Genomic DNA, 15,690 nt, shown 5'->3' on the forward strand with positions numbered 1-15,690 from the left:
CCCTTTGGTGTTGGTTGCATCCCATGCAAGGTGATAGCTAACAAGAAACACTGCACAAGAACACTCACAGTTTAGCTATCATACATTTAATGGTGCCCCATGAAACATTTTACAGATATTTTTTTAACTATTGGCATACAGGATAGCCCTTAGTGAAGGTTAACCTTGCTATGACCCCAAAAACATAATTTGCTTGCATGTGAAGTCATTATATTGTTAACATTTCAACTCGAAAATGAGAACCACCAGAAAATCATGAAGGCTCTTCTTTTTGTTATACTGTGTACACTGAAGGTAGCCAGCAAGCCACTCTGACAGGAAACAAACTTCAGAACTTAGGGTGGTACATTTTGTATTATTTGACCCATCCCTTGTTATCTATATCAAAGACTATATTGGGTATTAGTATATACACGTTAGGAAATTCACATTTAAGATGATATTCTATGAATATTTGATGCAAATCAGAATGATTTATCTGACAGTATTGAATCGTTATTGAATGAAACCTTTCATATTCAATAATACCAGATGCTGTATAGGCTACTTCTCAACCTCACTTTTTCACTTTATCAATGTAATTCCTTTACTGCAAATAATGAATGAGCAAATGAGTGGAATAACAACACTTACAACGCAGACTGTACAACATCAACAACAACACTTACAACGCAGACTGTACAACATCAACAACAACACTTACAATGCAGACTGTACAACATCAACAACAACACTTACAACGCAGACTGTACAACATCAACAACAACACTTACAATGCAGACTGTACAACATCAACAACAACACTTACAATGCAGACTGTACAACATCAACAACAACACTTACAATGCAGACTGTACAACATCAACAACAACACTTACAATGCAGACTGTACAACATCAACAACAACAACACAACGCAGATTGTACAACATCAACAACAGCAACACTTACAATGCAGACTGTACAACACCAACAACAACAACACAACGCAGACTGTACAACATCAACAACAGCAACACTTACAATGCAGACTGTACAACATCAACAACAGCAACACTTACAATGCAGACTGTACAACATCAACAACAGCAACACTTACAATGCAGACTGTACAACATCAATAACAACAACACTTACAGCTGCTACAGTTTACATGTCCACACAGAGAGATTCATGTGCAGAGGTTTACACCAGGGAGATGTGAGATGTGACTTTCCACCGTGATTATTTTTGGTAATGCTGAAATGGGCGTACTAAAAGAAGGACTGTCTGCTTTGTTTTCTGCTGTTGAACGGAAAAGTACATTGGGTGGGATGAGGAGAGGGGTACAGTTACACTCTTCTGCAAGGTTGCTTGGCTGTCGCCGGTGTGAAGGATGGGGAAATAGTTTGTTTGTGTGTGTGTGTGTGTGTGTGTGTGTGTGTGTGTGTGTGTGTGTGTGAGAGAGAGAGAGAGACAGGCTGCTAAGAAGGATAGATTAATGGCCTACATAAAATATTCATAAAAAATAATTGCACACAGTCACCCCCCCCCCCCCCCCCCCCCACACACACACACACACACACACACACACACACACACACACTCACACACACACACACACACACACACACACAGTAAGCCTACAGAGCTGGGATTGGGTTCTGGAGGACTTGGTTGTTGTAATCGTATACACCCCCAGTCCAGACCTTCAGTAAGAGTAATGGCGATGACACTGTGATACTTTGACCATGGCGAATTCGGCTTTAGACACGATCAAAGCAGCGACGTGTGTGTGTGTGTGTGTGTGTGTGTGTGTGTATGGAATGTTGTTGGCTTGGATGGAGAAAATAATCCTGCTGATGGCTCATATATTATATTCTCTTTAATTACAATTAACTTAACAATAATTTGTTAGGTGGACTCTGTCATAGTGTCAGTTAGAGAGAGAGTGTCACACAATCACACATCTCCTCTTAGAGGACCTATAGTAATTAAAGAGAGGGAACAAACACCATCTACTTGACCTCATTGGGTATCTTTCTGGCAAACTTGTTGGTGTTTGGAGAGTGTGGTCAATTAGTACCAGGGAAGTTGGAGATCTACGTGTTGATCTCTGATTAAAAGCCTTGGAGCTTTCAGTCAGATCTCCACATCTCTCTGGGCCAAAACTGCCTTCAAATACTATTTGAAATAATTTGAAATACTTTATATGTGGTTGATTGAGTTTACCTGTTGCAATGGAACCAATATAAAAGTCCTAAAAGTGCAAACCCATCCAGCTGGCACTCAAAACAGGCTAAGGCAAACCCCTTTAAAGTTTTTGAATTTCAAATACTATTTGAACCTAGGCTTGACCATGAGAGGTGGTTGCCATGCAACTTAACCTTGACTACAAAAACAACAACACTCAGACTGAGACTGTGTCAAAGTTTGCACCCTATTCCCTATATAGTGCACTACTTTTGACCAGGACCCATAGGGTACACACACACACACACACACACACACACAACCAGTCCGTCTCTCTTGCTTGAAGTTATGTGTTTGTCACTGGCTATGTTTATGTTTGCCTGTATCCCACTAGTATGTATCTGTATGTCCTTTCATGGTCATGCCAACTGGACTGGGTCAGTGACGTTCAGACATGACCCATTCTCTCACTCCTTCATTCTGAATGACCTCAGAGCTTGGTTTAGTTGAGAGATTGTTTCCATGTAGAGCAGGGCTTTCAAACTCATTGTCTAGCTTTCATTTGGGTGATTAGTAGCGAGTCAAGAAACTGTATGAATACAGGTCCATTATCTTTTCTATACAGTTTCGATTTGGTTTAAGTTATTTTAAAGTACACTATACATACAAAAGTATGTGGACACCCCTTCAAATTAGTAGATTCGGCTATTTAAGCTACACCATTGCTGACAGGTGTATAATGTGAGGTTGCGTGATGAATCACGCTTCACAATCGAGCAGTCTGACAGACAAATCTGCGTTTGGCGGATGCCAGGAGAAAGCTATCTGCCCCAATGCATAGTAAAGTAATGTTTGGTGGAGTAGGAATAATGGTCTGGGGCTGTGTTTCATGGTTCGGGCTAGGCCCCTTAGTTCCAGTGAAGGGAAATCTTAACTGTACAGCATACAATGAGATTCTAGACGATTCTGTGCTTCCAACAGTTAAGGAAATGTTTTCTCCTGGATTTATTTACACTTGCCATAACAAAGGGGTTGAATACTTATTGACTAAAGACATTTCAGCGTTTCATTCATTTAATTAATTTCAAAATGTTTCTGAAAAGATAATTACACTTTGACATTATGTGTGTAGGTCAGTATCCCAAAAATCTAAATTTAATACATTTTAAATTCAGGCTGTAACACAACAAAATGTGGAAAAAGTTAAGGGGTGTGAATATTTTCTAAAGGCCCTGTAGCTAGTGACGTCAGCCTCGCGTGCTTGCTGATCAACACATGCGCACACACAAACACACACATGCACAAACAAACAAAAGCACGCATGCAGACACACACACACACACACTCACAGTTATAGAGATCCACACACCCTGGGGTCCTTTGACAGAGCCACGCTACTTAACCTTTGGGAAAGGCGTACCGCTAGCGCCCGACCTCGACAACATCCGGTGAAATTGCAGAGTGCGAAATTCAAAAACACAACATTCGTAATATTAAACACTCATGAAAATACAAGGGTTATACATCGGTTAAAAGCTTAACTTCTTGTTAATCCAGCCATTTTGTCAGATTTCAAAAAGGCTTTACGGCGAAAGCATACCATGCGATTATCTGAGAATAGAGCCCCACGTACAAAAGCATTTCCAACCAAGCAGATGCATCACGAAATGTAGAAATAACGATAAAATAAATCACTTACCTTTGAAGATCTTTCTCTGTTTGCAATCCCAAGGGTCCCAGCTACATCACAAATGGTTGTTTTATTCGGTAAAGTCCTTATTTATATCCCAAAAAAGTCAGTTTAGTTGGCGCGCTTTATTCAATAATCCACCTGTTTCCCCTTGTTCAAAATGCATACAAAATTAATCCCAAACATTACCAATAAACTTCGTCCAAACAAGTCAAACAACGTTTCTAATCAATCCTCAGGTACCCTAATATGTAAATAAACAATACAATTTAAGATAGGGAATAGTATATTCATTACCGGAGATAAATAACCAAGTGCACGCCCTCACCAGAGCGCGCCAAACATTTTCCAACTAAGCAGATGCATCACAAAAGTCAGAAATAGCTATAAAATAAATAATTTACCTTTGAGGATCTTCCTCTGTTTGCAATGCAAAGGGTCCCAGCTACATCACAAATGGTCGTTTTGTTCGATAAAGTCCTTCTTTATATCCCAAAAAGTCAGTTTAGTTGGCGCGCCTGACTCAGTAATCCACCGGTTTCCCTCGTTCAAAATGCATACAAATGAATCCCGTAAGTTACCATTAAACTTCTTCCAAACAAGTCAAACATTGATCCTAATCAATCCTCAGGTATCCTAATATGTAAATAAACTATACAATTTAAAATGGAGAATAGTATATTCATTACCGGAGATAAATAACGAAGTGCGCACCCTCACCGGAATGTGCTACAAACACTACAGCCAAAATGGGAGTCACTTACAAAAACTACAAACTCTAGCTCATTTTTCAAAAAACAAGCCTGAAACTCCTTCTAAAGACTGTTGACATCTAGTGAAAGCCCTAGGAACTGCAATCTGGGAGGTTTTCCTTTTATATTCCCATTGCCTGCCATTGTAATCAGTGGTGAGCTGAAAAAAAACAAATTCTATTTTGGATTGTCCTTCGGTTTTCGCCTGCCATATCAGTTTTGTTATACTCACATTCATTATTTTAACAGTTCTGGAAACTTTAGAGTGTTTTCTATCCAATACTACTAATTATATGTATATCCTAGCTTCTGGGCCTGAGTAACAGGCAGTTTACTTTGTGCACCTCATCCATCCAAACTTCCGAATACTGCCCCCTATCCTGAAGAAGTTTTAACGTTAAGTAATTGAGAATAACTGTGGATTTACATGGAGACAGGGAATGTGAACGAGTCAGTTCTCCTCACACGCAAAGTGTGGACTAAACAGAAAAAAGTAATTTAATAGAATGTATTCGATTATGTCATTTGCTAAATGAGATTGTGATCCTGGAGGTTGGGTTTCTTTTCCACTGATGCCTCACAAAGAACATGATGTCCTATTTGTTTCCTACAGGGTGGAGAGACAGTGGGAGGTGTTTTCAACAAGATTAAAGGGTATGATTGCCCATCTCAAGGACTCAATCGATTGAGAATAATGTCATTTAAAGGTCCCTAGTTGTTGTTTTGAGCAGTCAAGTCCCCAAGTCATGCTATAAATAAGAATTTGTTCTTAACTGACTTGCCTAGTTAAATAATGGCAACCAACATAACAGAGGAATTGATTATGTTTGGCATGGCAACCAACACAACAGAGAAACTGATTATGTTTAGCATGGCAACCAACACAACAGAGAAACTGATTATGTTTAGCATGGCAACCAACACGACAGATGAATTGATTATGTTTGGCATGGCAAAGAAACACAACAGAGGAATTGATTATGTTTAGCATGGCAACCAACACAACAGAGGAATTGGCTATGTTTAGCATGGCAACCAACACAACAGAGGAATTGGCTATGTTTAGCATGGCAACCAACATGACAGAGGAATTGATTATGTTTAGCATGGCAACCAACACAACAGAGGAATTGGCTATGTTTGGCATGATAACCAACATGACAGAGGAATTGACTATGTTTGGCATGGCAACCAACACAACAGAGGAAATGATTATGTTTGGCATGGCAACCAACACGACAGAGGAATTGACTATGTTTGGCATGACAACCAACACAACAGAGGAATTGGCTATGTTTGGCATGACAACCAACATGACAGAGGAATTGACTATGTTTGGCATGGCAACCAACACAACAGAGGAATTGGCTATGTTTGGCATGGCAACCAACACAACAGAGGAATTGGCTATGTTTGGCATGGCAACCAACACAACAGAAGAATTGATTATGTTTAGCATGGCAACCAACACAACAGAGGAATTGGCTATGTTTGGCATGGCAACCAACACAACAGAAGAATTGATTATGTTTAGCATGGCAACCAACACAACAGAGGAAATGATTATGTTTGGCATGGCAACCAACACGACAGAGGAATTGATTATGTTTGGCATGGCAACCAACACAACAGAGGAATTGATTATGTTTAGCATGGCAACCAACACAACAGAGGAATTGATTATGTTTAGCATGGCAACCAACACAACAGAGGAATTGATTATGTTTAGCATGGCAACCAACACAACAGAGGAATTGGCTATGTTTAGCATGGCAACCAACATGACAGAGGATTTGGCTATGTTTGGCATGGCAACCAACACGACAGAGGAATTGGCTATGTTTGGCATGACAACCAACATGACAGAGGAATTGGCTATGTTTGGCATGACAACCAACAAGACAGAGGAATTGACTATGTTTGGCATGACAACCAACATGACAGAGGATTTGACTATGTTTGGCATGACAACCAACATGACAGAGGAATTGACTATGTTTGGCATGGCAACCAACATGACAGAGGAATTGGCTATGTTTGGCATGGCAACCAACACAACAGAAGAATTGATTATGTTTAGCATGGCAACCAACACGACAGAGGAATTGATTATGTTTGGCATGGCAACCAACACAACAGAGGAATTGATTATGTTTAGCATGGCAACCAACACAACAGACTAATTGATTATGTTTGGCATGGCAACCAACACAACAGAGGAATTGATTATGTTTAGCATGGCAACCAACACAACAGAGGAATTTATTATGTTTAGCATGGCAACCAACACAACAGAGGAATTGGCTATGTTTGGCATGGCAACCAACATGACAGAGGAATTGGCTATGTTTGGCATGATAACCAACATGACAGAGGAATTGACTATGTTTGGCATGACAACCAACATGACAGAGGAATTGACTATGTTTGGCATGACAACCAACACGACAGAGGAATTGACTATGTTTGGCATGACAACCAACACGACAGAGGAATTGACTATGTTTGGCATGGCAACCAACATGACAGAGGAATTGGCTATGTTTGGCATGATAACCAACATGACAGAGGAATTGGCTATGTTTGGCATGGCAACCAACACGACAGAGGAATTGGCTATGTTTGGCATGGCAACCAACATGACAGAGGAATTGACTATGTTTGGCATGACAACCAACATGACAGAGGAATTGACTATGTTTGGCATGGCAACCAACATGACAGAGGAATTGGCTATGTTTGGCATGGCAACCAACATGACAGAGGAATTGACTATGTTTGGCATGACAACCAACATGACAGAGGAATTGGCTATGTTTGGCATGGCAACCAACATGACAGAGGAATTGACTATGTTTGGCATGACAACCAACATGACAGAGGAATTGACTATGTTTGGCATGGCAACCAACATGACAGAGGAATTGACTATGTTTGGCATGACAACCAACATGACAGAGGAATTGACTATGTTTGGCATGACAACCAACATGACAGAGGAATTGGCTATGTTTGGCATGATAACCAACATGACAGAGGAATTGGCTATGTTTGGCATGATAACCAACATGACAGAGGAATTGGCTAAAGCTCAAACAGATTGGCATCTAAGCTAAACAACCTCAACGACTGGTGCCATTTGATGTCCTAGATTGCCTTGTCATGGACTGTTCACTCTGGGGAAATGTTGTGTCTCCATGCTGGATCCCACACCTGTTTCCCTCTGCTTTGTCTTAACCCACCCTGTCAGTGTCTTACCCCCTGTCCACCATTCCAGTCCCTGGTCCCTGGTCCCCGGTCCCCAAATGCAATTTAATAAGTCTGAGTCCCAAATGGTACACCGGCTATTCCCTATAGTGCAGAAGTTTTGACCAGGGCCCATAGGGTGCCATTTTGGACATTTTGGACTAAGTATTAAAAGCTTGGCTATTTCCAGGCCAGATCAACTACTCTTGTGTTCCACATCGCAAGAACAGCCTTCTTGACAGAAATCAAAGGCAACATACAGCATACAGTGCAGTAGTGTATGATAATTTCCTGATCATTAAATTCCACTTGTTAGCATTATAATCCTAATCACCATTTATTATGAGTATCACAATCCACACCTGAAACCCCCTGAAGACTTCTTCCAGTATAAAAAGATGGAAGGGAAATCTGATGCCGTGGGCTTGCATTGCGATATGTTTTGACGGACATGTCTGCTCTCATCACTGTACTCCTGTAGCACACTGCATTTCAGCTACGGAGGTTAAGCTATGCACAGAGCTTCATATCACCCTTCACACTATCTGTCTGTCTGTCTGTCGCTCCCTCTCTCGCTCTCTCTCTCTTTCCCCTCTCTCTCGCTCTCTCTCTCTCCCCCTTTCTCTCTCCCTCTCTATCTCTCTGGCTCTCTCTCTCTCCCCCTTTCCCTCTCCCTCTCTCTTTCCCTCTCTCTCTCCCTCTTTTACGTTCTCTCCCTCTCGCCCTCTCTCTACCTCCCTATCTCGCTCTCTCTCGTTTTCTCCCTCTCTCTCGCTCGCCCTCTTTCGCAGGTGCGCATGCACCATGCACACACGCATGCACGCACACACACGCTCACACACACATAGAAACACACACTTAAATGCACATACTCATGGACGTACAGAAATACACACCCTGTGTCTCTGTCTTTATGGTGTCTTTACGAGGTATGAGGCACACGCAGCTCTTCCTATCAGTTACATAGAGGGGATTATACAGTGGAAGACAGAGAGGACCTCTCCTGCTATCTGTGTTATGGACAGGGATAAGTAAGGGGCAGATTAGGAAAACACACACACAAACTGATGCATAGCTGAACCACACACGTAGCATGCATGCACACGCACACACATCATGAAACACAAACTACAGCATTGTCTCACACATTTCTATCCAAACACCAATCCTATCTTTAGCACTTTGTTACTGTCCCACACTCTACTAGACTACTGTTCACCACTCTACCAGATGACTGTACACCACTCTACCACTCTACTGTACACCACTCTACCAGACTACTGTACACCACTCTACTGTACACGACTCTTCCAGACTACTGTACAACACTCTACCACTCTACTGTACACCACTGTACCAGCCTACTGTACAACACTCTACCAGACTACTGTACAACACTCTACCACTCTACTGTACACCACTCTACCAGACTACTGTACACCACTCTACCAGCCTACTGTACAACACTCTATCAGACTACTGTACAACACTCTACCAGACTAATGTACACCACTCTACCAGACTACTGTACACCACTCTACCAGACTACTGTACACCACTCTACCAGACTACTGTACACCACTCTACCACTCTGCTGTACACCACTCTACCAGACTACTGTACACCACTCTGCCAGACTACTGTACAACACTCTACCAGACTACTGTACACCACTCTACCAGACTACTGTACACCACTCTACCAGAATACTGTACCCCACTCTACCACACTACTCTACAACACTCTACCAGACTAATGTACACCACTCTACCAGTCTACTGTACCCCACTCTACCACACTACTGTACACCACTCTACCAGACTACTGTACCCCACTCTACCACACTACTGTACACCACTCTACCAGACTACTGTACACCACTCTACCAGACTACTGTACACCACTCTACCACACTACTGTACAACACTCTACCAGACTACTGTACAACACTCTACCACACTACTGTACACCACTCTACCAGACTAATGTACACCACTCTACCAGACTACTGTACACCACTCTATCAGACTACTGTACACCACTCTACCAGACTACAGTACAGCCTGCCTGCCTTCCTTTAACAGCTAACCCCTCTGTCCGTAACTTTTGACTTCCCACCACTCTGCCTCTCTGATGCTCCAAAAATAACCCCATTTAAAGTGGGTGACCCTACACCCCCCTGGGGTGACTCTCCACCCCCTGCCAGGAACACTGAGGTCCTAGATGTTCTCTGATGTCTGTTCAGGGCAGCCGTCGGCCCTGTAAATGAGGCATGCAAATGCTGCTATAAATTCTCCTTTAACCCCTAACCCCTCTATCCATAGCCTTTAACCCCTAACCCTTTTGTCCATAGCCTTTAACCCCTAACCCCTCTGTCCATAGCCTTTAACCCCTAACTGCTCTGTCCATAGCCTTTTACCCCTAACCCCTGTGTCTACAGCATTTAACCCCTAACCCCTCTGTCCGTATCCTTTAACCCCTAACCCCTCTATCAAATCAAATCAAATCAAATCAAATGTATTTATATAGCCCTTCGTACATCAGCTGATATCTCAAAGTGCTGTACAGAAACCCAGCCTAAAACCCCAAACAGCAAGCAATGCAGGTGTAGAAGCACGGTGGCTAGGAAAAACTCCCTAGAAAGGCCAAAACCTAGGAAGAAACCTAGAGAGGAACCAGGCTATGTGGGGTGGCCAGTCCTCTTCTGGCTGTGCCGGGTGGAGATTATAACAAAACATGGTCAAGATGTTCAAATGTTCATAAATGACCGGCATGGTCGAATAATAATAAGGCAGAACAGTTGAAACTGGAGCAGCAGCACAGCCAGGTGGACTGGGGACAGCAAGGAGTCATCATGTCAGGTAGTCCTGGGGCATGGTCCTAGGGCTCAGGTCCTCCGAGAGAGAGAAAGAGAGAAGGAGAGAATTAGAGAACGCACACCTAGATTCACACAGGACACCGAATAGGACAGGAGAAGTACTCCAGATATAACAAACTGACCCTAGCCCCCCGACACATAAACTACTACTGCAGCATAAATAACCCCTATCCATAACCTTTAACCCCTAACCCATCTGTCCATATCCTTTTACCCCTAACCCCTCTGTCCATAGCCTTTAACCCCTATACCCTTCTGTCCATAGCCTTTAACCCCTAACCCTTCTGTCAATAGCCTTTAACCCCTAACCCTTCTGTCCATAGCCTTTAACCCCTAACCCTTCTGTCCATAGCTTTTAACCCCTATACCCTTATGTCCATAGCCTTTAACCCCTAACCCTTCTGTCCATAGCCTTTAACCCCTAACCCCTCTGTCCATAGCCTTTAACCCCTAACTGCTCTGTCCATATCCTTTAACCCCTATACCCTTCTGTCCATAGCCTTTAACCCCTAACCCTTCTGTCCATATCCTTTAACCCCTATACCCTTCTGTCCATAGCCTTTAACCCCTAACCCTTCTGTCCATAGCCTTTAACCCCTAACCCTTCTGTCCATAGCCTTTAACCCCTAACCCTTCTGTCCATAGCCTTTAACCCCTAACCCCTCTGTCCATAGCTTTTAACCCCTAACCCCTTTGTCCATAGCCTTTAACCCCTAACCCTTCTGTCCATAGCCTTTAACCCCTAACCCTTCTGTCCATAGCCTTTAACCCCTAACCCTTCTGTCCATAGCCTTTAACCCCTAACCCCTCTATCCATAGCTTTTAACCCCTAACCCCTTTGTCCATTGCCTTTAACCCCTAACCCTTATGTCCATAGCCTTTAACCCCTAACCCCTCTATCCATAGCCTTTAACCCCTAACCCTTCTGTCCATAGTCTTTTACCCCTAACCCCTCTGTCCATAGCTTTTAACCCCTAACCCCTCTGTCCATAGCCTTTAACCCCTAACCCCTAACCCCTCTATCCATAGCTTTTAACCCCTAACCCCTCTGTCCATAGCCTTTAACCCCTAACCCCTTTGTCCATTGCCTTTAACCCCTAACCCCTCTGTACATAGCCTTTAACCCCTAATCGCTCTGTCCATAGCCTTTTACCCCTAACCCCTCTGTCCATAGCCTTTAACCCCTAACCCCTCTGTCCATAGCCTTTTACCCCTAACCCCTGTGTCTATAGCATTTAACCCCTAACCCCTCTGTCCATAGTCTTTAACCCCTAACCCCTCTGTCCATAGCCTTAACCCCTAACCCCTCTGTCCATAGTCTTTAACCCCTAACCCCTCTCTCCATAGCCTTTAACCCCTAACCCCTCTGTCCATAGTCTTTAACCTCTAACCCCTCTGTCCATAGTCTTTAACCCCTAACCCCTCTGTCCATAGTCTTTAACCCCTAACCCCTCTGTCCATTGTCTTTACCCTCCCACCCCTCTGCCCCTCTGATGTCCCAATAAGGCATGAAAATGCTGCTTTTAATATACTATTAAAAACAGCCCCAAAAAAACAGACAGGCGGCTGGTCAGGGTTGTAGCCGGGTCACGTGTCAAGAGTTTAGTCGTGCTAGAAATGTCCGTAGTCGAGTTACTAGGGAGGGACTGACTGTTTGTGGTGTGCTAGCAGAGTTTCCTGGTGCTTTTGGGTTTTCTTTAAAAGGAGTAGTAGAAATGGTTTATGCATAAATCTGGTATTGAGACTCGCTTGAGAAAGATGACTTGGATAGAAGCTTCAAGTTATTAGAGCTTGTTCTTCAGTGAGAGCTGTCACTGTCTTGACTGCTGGTATGTTGATGGTTTCCTCTCCAGCAGTGTCTTCCTAGTCGTTTAGTTAAACCACAAACATTATCACCTCCTCGAAGGAATCAATTTCTTAATCATCATCTACATTCTGACACCTCAATTCCACTTCCTCTCCATACCCTCCTCTAGTAACTCATTCTGGTAACCTATTCTAGTAACTCATTCTGGTAACCTATTCTAGTAACCCATTCTGGTAACCTATTCTAGTAACCCATTCTGATGAGCTATTCTAGTAACCCATTCTGGTAACCTATTCTAGTAACTCATTCTGGTAACCTATTCTAGTAACTCATTCTGGTAACCTATTCTAGTAACTCATTCTGGTAACCTATTCTAGTAACCCATTCTGGTAACCTATTCTAGTAACTCATTCTGGTGACCTATTCTGGTAACTCATTCTGGTAACCTATTCTAGAAACTCATTCTGGTAACCTATTCTAGTAACCCATTCTGGTAACCTATTCTAGTAACTCATTCTGGTAACCTATTCTAGTAACTCATTCTGGTAACCTATTCTAGTAACTCATTCTGGTAACCTATTCTAGTAACTCATTCTGGTAACCTATTCTAGTAACCCATTCTGGTAACCTATTCTAGTAACCCATTCTGGTAACCTATTCTAGTAACTCATTCTGGTAACCTATTCTAGTAACCCATTCTGGTAACCTATTCTAGTAACTCATTCTGGTAACCTATTCTGGTGACCTATTCTGGTAACTCATTCTGGTAACCTATTCTAGTAACTCATTCTGGTAATGTTACAACTTCTAACAGTGGTGAGTGGAGGAGTCAAGCGCAGAGAGCAGGTAATTCTGTTTGTGGATATTTTATTCCATAGACTGTGGAGCCACGACATGCAAAACACCAGGGCGCATGAAACAACCTGTCCCAAAATACAACGGACTAAAACTGTCCGGAAAAATACTGATTACACTCATACACCAGATAACAGGAAAACAAGCCCGCACAAATACCCAGCGGGCCTAGTGCCCTTAAATAGCCTACAAACAAACACTAACTCAAAACAGGTGTACCCAATTACCCAATAAACAGAAACAAACGGAAAGGGAATCGATGGCAGCTAATAGGCCGGCGACGACGACCGCCGAGCGCCGCCCGAACAGGAAGAGGCACCATCTTCGGCGAGATTCGTGACAGGTAACCCATTCTGGTGACCTATTCTGGTAACTCATTCTGGTAACCTATTCTAGTAACCCATTCTGGTAACCTATTCTAGTAACTCATTCTGGTAACCTCTTCTAGTAACCCATTCTGGTAACCTATTCTAGTAACCCATTCTGATGAGCTATTCTAGTAACCCATTCTGGTAACCTATTCTAGTAACCCATTCTGGTAACCTATTCTAGTAACTCATTCTGGTGACCTATTCTAGTAACTCATTCTGGTAACCTATTCTAGTAACCCATTCTGGTGACCTATTCTAGTAACCCATTCTGGTAACCTATTCTAGTAACCCATTCTGGTAACCTCTTCTAGTAACCCATTCTGGTGACCTATTCTAGTAACTCATTCTGGTAACCTATTCTAGTAACCCATTCTGGTGACCTATTCTGGTAACTCATTCTGGTAACCTATTCTAGTAACTCATTCTGGTAACCTATTCTAGTAACTCATTCTGGTAACCTATTCTAGTAACCCATTCTGGTGACCTATTCTAGTAACTCATTCTGGTAACCTATTCTAGTAACTCATTCTGGTAACCTACTCTAGTAACCCATTCTGGTAACCTATTCTAGTAACTCATTCTGGTAACCTATTCTAGTAACTCATTCTGGTAACCTATTCTAGTAACTCATTCTGGTAACCTATTCTAGTAACCCATTCTGGTGACCTATTCTAGTAACTCATTCTGGTAACCTACTCTAGTAACTCATTCTGGTAACCTACTCTAGTAACCCATTCTGGTAACCTATTCTAGTAACCCATTCTGGTGACCTATTCTAGTAACCCATTCTGGTAACCTATTCTAGTAACTCATTCTGGGAACCTATTCTAGTAACCCATTCTGGTAACCTCTTCTAGTAACCCATTCTGGTAACCTATTCTAGTAACCCATTCTGGTAACCTATTCTAGTAACTCATTCTGGTAACCTATTCTAGTAACCCATTCTGGTAACCTATTCTAGTAACCCATTCTGGTGACCTATTCTAGTAACCCATTCTGGGAACCTATTCTAGTAACCCATTCTGGGAACCTATTCTAGTAACCCATTCTGGTAACCTCTTCTAGTAACCCATTCTGGTAACCTATTCTGGTGACCTATTCTGGTAACACTCCAACATATTCACGAAAGACAGGTTGGTTGTTTAGCAACAAAACCGATGGTGCACAACTTTGGGGCAAAAGACACAGGGTTGTAAACTATATTTAGTCTCCAAATGTTTATTGAAAACATAAATACATTTGCACAATGAGCACTTGTTGTCTCTGAAATACATTGTTACAGTTGGTTAGCCAGTTAATGTATTTTAGCCATATTAGCATAGACGTGACATCCGTCAAAACACCTCAAAACAAGACATGGTTTCAAGAACAAGATAAACTAGCTGAAACAAGCCACCTATGATTCCCCACACGGCAGCTTCTTGCTGCTAACTATCTGATCATTCAGAATCATAACAACACAACACTCTGCGATGCACGCACATCATTTTTGTGATGTGGTCAGGCAACCCGTCTATAGAGACAAAGAGGTGATACTAAGAGATAGGGACTTATCTCCATTAGGCTAAACATCTCCTAAATGATTCAAAGCTGAGACTTTTGCGTTGAATCCTCATGTATGTCAACGGGAGAGTTGTGCTCATCTTTGGTGGAAAACTGTTCCCACTAACCATTGTCCAATGTTTCTAACATGATTTGGTTAAGTCTCTTAAGGCTTTTGTTTTAATATTTGTGTTCTGTAATGTAGACATAGAAGTTGCTTTGAATGTTGTAAAATAAACTGTGTGTGGCACAGGACAGAAATAGAGAGGAAGAACAGGTGTGTTTCTGCCTGACAGGCTGTGTGGTTTCAACACTGCTGACTGAGGGTGAAATACAACACTGATAAATAGTCCCTTTGATTCTGAGGAAGAAGAAAGA

The 15,690-nt window shown here is 42.3% G+C and overlaps 1 protein-coding gene across 2 annotated transcripts in view; it reads left to right on the forward strand.

Annotated features, from left to right (window-relative positions):
* The window catches only part of LOC139409417 (myosin light chain kinase family, member 4b), a 75,536-nt gene that overhangs the window by 623 nt on the left and 59,223 nt on the right, over positions 1-15,690 (forward strand). The window lies entirely within an intron of this gene.

This window comes from Oncorhynchus clarkii, chromosome 5 (genome assembly GCF_045791955.1).
Source record: "Oncorhynchus clarkii lewisi isolate Uvic-CL-2024 chromosome 5, UVic_Ocla_1.0, whole genome shotgun sequence".
NCBI lineage: Eukaryota > Metazoa > Chordata > Actinopteri > Salmoniformes > Salmonidae > Oncorhynchus > Oncorhynchus clarkii.